Genomic DNA, 8,336 nt, shown 5'->3' with positions numbered 1-8,336 from the left:
TATTCATAAATCATCTTAACAGATGGCAAAATTTTCAATAAATAAAGAAAGAACGAAAACAATGCCACAAATAACTAACTATTTTATTTCATGGTTGTACTAATTTCTTATATCAGCAAATTCAACAACTTTTGCCGCTATTACTTAATTAATAAAACTAATTTGTGGTTTTAATTAATAAAATAATTTGACATACTTGATGTTGCAACAACCTTCCAAAATTTTGTTCACCGACGTGTGAACACATTTAGACCCATCTTACCCAGTTTCTTCAAACTCACACAAATGTTGTCTTGCTTTACCATGACACAAATGTTGTCTTGCTTCACTATAAATTAAAACGATATCTATCAACTCTGAGTTGCTATACACATAAACCATTTTTGACACTTTAAAAAGTATTGTAAACACTATCGCAAAAACGTTAATAATAAAATTGGATTTCCATATTCGGAATCGTCTGGGGCCACGTGGAGAAGGAACGAACAACGCGAATGGCATTAGAGACTACAGTTGCCCAGCGTTGTAAGGCTTTTAAATACTACAACTTAAATTTATTTTTTTCTCGGAAACCATAAGGGTTTTACAAAAATTTTTTTTACGATATTGACTCCATTTTTCCCAATTTTTTTTGCATAAGTTGTGAATTATTTTATTAATTAAAACCACAAATTAATTTTATTAATTAATAGCGGCAAAAGCAGTTGAATTTGCTGATATAAAATAGGTTATAAAACTTTCCTCAGGAGAGAAATTCTTTCTATCTTTTGTCCGTCCCTTTTTTATTACACTTTGCCGCCGTGCATGCTTTGCCTTTTGCGAGGTTAGGTTTTACAGTGGACCAGTTTCCAGTAAAGTGAACAAGTGTATTTTTAAATCATTTTCGAACTGCCCTTTTTGATTTTTTTTATACAAAATTATGTTTGTAAGGGTCCCCTGTACATTCAAAAATTTTTTTTTGGGAAAGTTTTGAATCACTCTGTGTAGGTGCAACTTTAATTAATGCAATTCTTGTTTAAATAAATTTTATTTATAATAAAGCAATTTAAGTATTTACAAAAGTATTTTTAACATTTCAACAATGGTACGTGTTTTAAACCTATTCAAATTTAAGTTTGCCTTTAGATGTAACAGTTTTGCAAGAATATAAATTCGTTAATGCCTTTTTAACTAGGTTATGAGAATAAAAAGACGAACTGCCAACAAGAGTATCAATCCAATTATTTAAAAAAGCAAAAAGGCAATTTCTAATACCGTTCACTGGCCATACATAATGTTTGCAAAAAACTTTCAAATTATATCCGTTCTGAAAAAATTGGGACAGATTCTTGTTAGTACAGGACGAATTTGAACAAGAGCCTCATTTTTACGAGGAATGTTAACTTCTTGCGTCTCCATCCAATCTACGGGAATTCCGACCACAACTTTGTGGTGAATTTAAACAAAACTTGTCTGATGCACGACAGTGCCTCATGATCGATCAGACACTTTTATTTGAATATTCCTATGTGACCGCAACTCGACGAATTGTTCTAGACAGTTCGACGCATTTGATAAATAAATAATAGCTTAAAATATGTCCAACTAAATAATGAAACTAAAGAGTAAAGATCGACAGAGATAACATTTATAAATTTATAATAATAATTTTTATTTGTCTTCATAATACAATACAATATTTTGTAGTTCATGTTCTGTAAACACCAGACATTTGTTGAAAATAATAAGTACTTAATTATGCTTACGTTTTATAAAATCTTAAGTGCGATATTTGTGTTAATGTGTGGTGTGACAATTTCGACATTTTTGTGAACTTTCTACCATGTTTCAAAAAGATAGAAAAAATAGTTCCAATGTCACAAACTTGACTTTCGAGAAAAATTTAATGGCTAAAGCTCCATGTCGATATGTTGATTTATTTAAGTGACAAAGTGTTTCTAACTTTTAACCGTTTTCGCGATGCTTTATAGCTTTTTTGTTTGTTAAAAATATTTTGTTTTTCTTAACGGATTATTTATTCTCAGTGGCATAGGCGCTGTTTTTCTATAATTTCGAGTTTTTGATTTATAACACACAACATTTTTATAAAATTCCTATAGTTTCCGAGAAAAAAATTGTTGAAGTTGTAGTACTTTCAACCATTACATAGCTGTACAATTGTAGTCTCTAGCGTCATTCGCAATACGTGTGGAGAGCCACGTGACCTCAGCGACTCCGAATACTGAAATCCGATTTTACAATCGTCGTTGCCATAGTGTTTACAATAGTTATTTTAGTAGTTACTGTGAAAAATGGTTTGCATGTATAGCAACTCGGAGTTGATGGATATCATTTTAATTTATGATGATGCAAGACTACATTTGTGTTAGTTTATAGAATCTGAATAAGACGACCCAAATGTTTACACGACGGTGGACCAAATTTTGAACAGTTGTTGTAACATCAGGTATGTCAAATGATTTTATTATTTAAAACTAGAAATTTGTCTGTTTTTATCACACTTTGCCGCCATGCCCGTCGCATTGTGCCAAGTCAGATTTTACAGTTGACCAGTTTTCAGTGTCGTGGAGAAGTGTATTTTCAAATAATTTTTTTCCTTACAAAATTGTATTTGTAAGAGTCCCCTGTGCATCCAATTTTTATTTTCTTTGGATAAGTTCTGAATAACCCTGTATACAGGGCGTCCACCAGGAATCGCCACTATCTATATCTCGGAGGGCACTGATCCGATAAATCTGAAAACTTGGCAACCTAGCACAGGTAGTAGGATTAACACAGCTAAAATATTTAGAACTTTATGGCACTTCCGGTTATACCGGAAGTCGACATAAATTTTCTTGTTTTCCATAGAACACTATATATTATTGCATTTTCGGATCCTACGTGAAAATTGAGGGTAACTTTAATAAACATTCCCTATACCTAGAAGTTATAGATTTTGAAATATTAATTTTTAAAGAAAAAATTTGACAGACGCAAGGGTCCGCGGAGATGCTAGTAACTCTTTTCAGGAGCGTAATATCAAGTGGATTTTTGGAACCTGTAAAGGGCATAGGCAACACTAAATTATGGTACAACAACAAATTAAGACATTTAATACTAGATGTTTCATTTTTGCAGTTACATTTCCACAACTTCAAACAGCTATAACTTTATTAACTTAAATGGAACACCTTGTATTTTTTTAATCTGTCGTATGCAGATTAAAATTTCCTTTCAAGCCATGTGATCATTGTTAGGGTTGCCGTTACTATTTTCAGAGATATTTGCAGTTTTCTATTTTTTGGACCTATTATCAAATTGGTCATGGCCAGAAACACTCCAGAAACAATTAAAATAACTTGATATTTGTCAAGTTAGTTGTCAAATTATTGTAATAGTTTTTGCCGAAAATAAAAAATAAATAAAAATGCCTGGGGATCGTTTAAATTATACTAATGGGGATTATTTTAATCTATGGACAATGTGACAAAGTAATTTCAAGAACATGTAGAGAATATGCTGCTTTGCACCAATTTTGTTTGATTTTTACACCATTATTTATAAGGACCTTATTAGTTCCTGATTGAAATTGTTTTCAGAAATTATGATGTTTTTCTTGTAGCAGCGCACTTAGAAAACGCGACTTTAGTAATAGATGTTTTCGCTCGAATTATGGTACCTACGACAGAACGTTGCAAACATGTCAGGAATCGCTTTTTCACAATAATGAACTGAAACTTTATATTCGGGCTAATCTTTTAGAGGGAAATAACTTTTCTTTATAACATTTTCCCCAAGGGTTAAAAATAAAGGTACCTTACTCTTGGGCCGATTTGCAGTTTTCGTCTGCCCCTCGTATATAACACACATTTTTTGAAATTCGATAGCGCCATTTTGTTTTGACGACATGCAGAAACAACTGACAATCGAAGGAATTTATTAAATTCACACATACAGTTTTTCCCATAAGGTGCAAACTTTTTGGGTAGCACTGTATAATATAATAGAGTACCCAAAGAAAACGAATTTTTTTTTTCGTGTCTCTTGTGAAAATATATTAGTTTATCATGTTTTAAGATCCCCCTAAAAAAATTAGCTCAAAAAAAATTTTTTTAGAGGTCGCTCAAAATTTTTAAAAATTTTGAAAATCGGCAAAAATTTAATTTTTTTTTCTCGTTATTTTATCATTTTCTAGGTTGAAAAAAATCTCGATTTTGAAAATTTCAAATCGATATTTGAATTTCTAAAGGTCACTAATATTTTTTTTATTGAATTTGATGAACAAGTGAATAGAAATAAATCACGAGACACTTATATTTTAAAAAATTAAAAAATTATAAGTATTAGATACTCACAGTGCGGTAGTAAATTTTGCCACGAGATATTTTTTAAGGGTCTCGTGATTTATTTCTATTCTTTTGTTCCTCAAATTCAATAAAAAAAATACTAGTTCGTTGATATTTATTTTTAGAAGTCGCCTCGCTCGAAAACATTTTAGGTACACTACTTTGAAAGTTAAAATAATTATGAGTGACCTTTAGAAATTAAAACATCGATTTGAAATTTTCAAAAGCGAGATTTGTTTCAACCTAGAAAATGATAAAATAACGAGAAAAAATTTTTTTAAAATTCAATTTTTGAAGATTTTGGAAATTTTTAAAAATCTTGAGCGACCTTTAAAAAAATTTATTTTGACCTGATTTTTGAGATGCTCATAAAACATGATAAACTAAAATATTTTCACAAGTGATACGAAAAAAATATTCGTTTTTTTAGTCCACCCTACTGCAGGTATAGGTATTTAAAATGGGACCACCTTTATATTTTTCTGTTTTTGAAAATTGCGTAAAACTCTCTGAGGTAATACGAATATATCGAACATAATATTTTTTGGAAAAACAAAGTTTTCCAAAAAATATTGTTGTTAATGTTAAGTAATTATTTTGTAATTCAATTATTGCGTTATAATAAAAGTGTGGGTTCGAGAAGAAACTATAAGTTTAATCTGATCAAATACGTAGTTTGACTAGTTCTTTAATAACCGGAAAAAACGATTCCATATTACATCTAAATATCGGATTTATCTAGTCCAGAACTTGCTTCTTCTTGAAATAATGTATGTAATGTAAACAAAATCATCTATTTAAGCTTGGAAGTAATAAAACCGTGCTCCCTAATAAAATAAATAGATAATGTAAGTGAATAAGGCGATTTATGAGAGGCAATCCACCGTGTCCGACTTCAATCTCCCTGCTCTTCCGACAGCTTTACTTCCAATACCAGAAAATTACATTCATTTCGGTGAGTTAGACGGGGACCTTGCAGTAAGCGTGTAAAATGTGGCCGATTCAAATGTTTAAATTGCTTTCTGGGACTGGGCCGCTGCGAGCCGATTTTTCTGTTTTCAATCGGTTTCGCCTTAAGAGGCGATAGGGGCGTTTGAAGGTCGGTGTCTTTTTAATTCTTGTAGAAGGAAACGTCCATGTTGTATTTATTGTTATTATTTACGGCTTCTGGTAATTTTTCAATGAGTTTTACAGCTCTGGTAAAGCTGTTTTTCTTGCAGTGACCGCTTCTGATTACTTGCGGGCCGTTTTTAAATAAACATGAACTGCAATAAACCTCAGAAATATCAATAATAATGTTGTAAACCAATTCTTATTACAATCGGTGTCCAACAGTATAGTTGATAGTACCTACATTATTACTGTTTTTATGAGTCGAACACAACAATAATAATATACCAATCTAATAAACTAAGTTGTTTAAACACGGATCATTTGATAAATTACACAGCCCCACAAAAGAAGGATAGGATCTGGTATTCAGACCCATGTATTTATTTCCATGTACTTTTTTCCCCTGAATCCGAATCTGCCTTCAGATTTGGCCCAACGGGTCTGAGTTTTCGAGAAAATTAAAAAAACAGGTCAAAATTCACAAAAAACGTAATTTACGATTGACGAAAGTTTTAAAAAATCAAATTACTCTACCAGCTCACTAGACGTATGATTTTTCATTCATTTAATTCCAAATTGTCATCATAGAGTCACACAAGCTGGTCCAATTTCATTCAAAAACAGAAAATAAATCAAAATGCTTAAAAACGCCATTTTCATGGCATAATTCATGTTGCAAAGTTCTGGATCCATCTTCTTATCCACCCACCCATTTGTGAATTCATACATCGTTCTATCCAGTCGTTCATGCATGAATACGCATATTTATTCAACCACCTGTACCACCTATAAAACCCACCCATCCACCCATCTATCCATCTACTTTTTGTACTGAGAGATGAGAATGCAATAAAACTTGTAGAATACTCTACTTTCTAAACAAAAGAAAACGATATCTACAAATCATTATTATTTTTGCTGTTATAACGTGTTCTCATTTGTTTAAAGGATCTATGCAAAGGGTTACGCTTTCGTTTAGTCCCTCTATTTTTCGTTTCTCTTTTTAACAACCAACAAAAATCGGCTATCATGTTTTCATCCCATCGTCCTTGATATCGCTGTTGTATAACATTCATATCCTGATGAAACCGCTCGCCTTATTCTTCGCTATAATCTCCAAGATTTTCAGGAAACCAATCCAGATGTGAATGAAGGAAGTGCAACTTGTAGCTCATCAAACATCCCAGATCTTGGAAGTCTTTTATCATTTTTGATACAATTTCTTCGTATTTAGGACTCTTGTTGTTTCCTAGAAAACTTGCTCAAAAGATATCAAATTGTCGAAAAAATCGCTCTTTTTTTTGGTTTTTTGTTCGTAACTTTCTTAATAATGGTCCGAAGTAAAGTTTTTTTTTAAATATTTGTTTTTAGATGGACTTTTCAGGAAAAAATACAACAAAAATATTCAGTGTTTTTAATGAAGATTTTTTAGTTTGAAATTTTATATCGTGTTTTTGAAAGTGAGTGTATCTTTTTTCGATTTTTTTTAAAATGTTTTATTTTCAACTACTATTCTTTTAACAGCTTTTAAGACCAGTCCGGTTGTGGGCCCTCCATAATTACTATTTTTTTTTATTTTTGAAAATTTGAAATTTTTGTTTTAATATAAAAACCATACGTACCGATTTTTGTCACTGTATACTTTTTTTTTAAATTAATTTTAATACTTTTTAATTGTTAATAGGTATTTAAAATGAATAAGTAAACGTCAAGTCTATTTATAAACAATTATAACAAAGGTTTTTTATTTATTTTCGTGTTCTTTTGAAAATTTTACATACACGATTATTTTGTGAACTAGAATACTAGAATACTACTAGAATAATATATTTCCGTTGCTCCTTGACCGAATGCAATTTTTGGGTTCATGTGATTGACTTAGCTGTATTGTACCGCAAACCTAATTTTTCTTTTGCATCTTCTCAGGTGAAAATTTGACAGCAATATTCATTAAGATGTGCGACTCTTTTTAAATTGAATAAAAATTCATAAAGACACTATTATTTAAATAAAAAAAATACTTTGCAACAAAAAATAGCATTGATAAAATAATTTTTAAACAGAACACAAAAATAAATAGAAACGTTTGTTATAATTGTTTATAAATAGATTTAACGTTTACTTATTGATTTTAAACAACTATTTACAACAACTATTAAAAATAATTTAAAATAAGTAAAAGCAGAGTATAGAGTGGTACTTATAATGATTTATAGAGGAAAAAATTTTGTTCAAATTTTCAAAAATCAAAAAAAAATTTAATTATGGAGGGCCCACGACCGGACTGATCTTAAAAGTTGTTAAAGGAATAGTAGTTTGACATAAAAAAAATTCCAAAAAATCGAAAGACTTTCAAAAATACGATTTAAAATTTCAAACCTAAAAATCTTAATCAAAAACACTGAATATTTTTTGTATTTTTTTTTTCTGTAAAAGCCATGCATCTAAAAACATAGATTTAAAAAAAAAGTTTAATTTGGACCATTATTAATAAAGTTATAAACAAAAAAAAAACAAAAAAAGAGATTTATTTGAAAATTTGATATCTTTTGAACAAGTAATCTAAAATATCTCAAAATTTTTTTGAGGGGTACACTGTTTGAATTTTTTTAAATGTTGATTTTATTTTTATATGGAAATCTAAATTCACTCAAAATAAATTAATACATATTTTTCAAAACATAATTTTTTTAATTTTGGTTGATTAAAATAAGGTAATTTTTTCCTACACTAAAAATTTCTCTCATTATATCTAGATTGCCCTTGTTTGGTATTCAGACAAATACATTTTTGAAATGTTTCCAACTATAAATCCATAAATAACGTAACAAATAATCATTGTTAAATATTTTGCTTAAAGATAGTGACAAAATATTTAAAAAATGTTAAAATAAT

This window comes from Anoplophora glabripennis, unplaced genomic scaffold, assembly GCF_000390285.2.
Source record: "Anoplophora glabripennis isolate ALB-LARVAE unplaced genomic scaffold, Agla_2.0 scaffold107, whole genome shotgun sequence".
NCBI classification, from domain to species: domain Eukaryota; kingdom Metazoa; phylum Arthropoda; class Insecta; order Coleoptera; family Cerambycidae; genus Anoplophora; species Anoplophora glabripennis.
The sequence above is the reverse complement of the archived record's forward strand: the minus strand, read 5'-3'. Positions refer to the sequence as shown.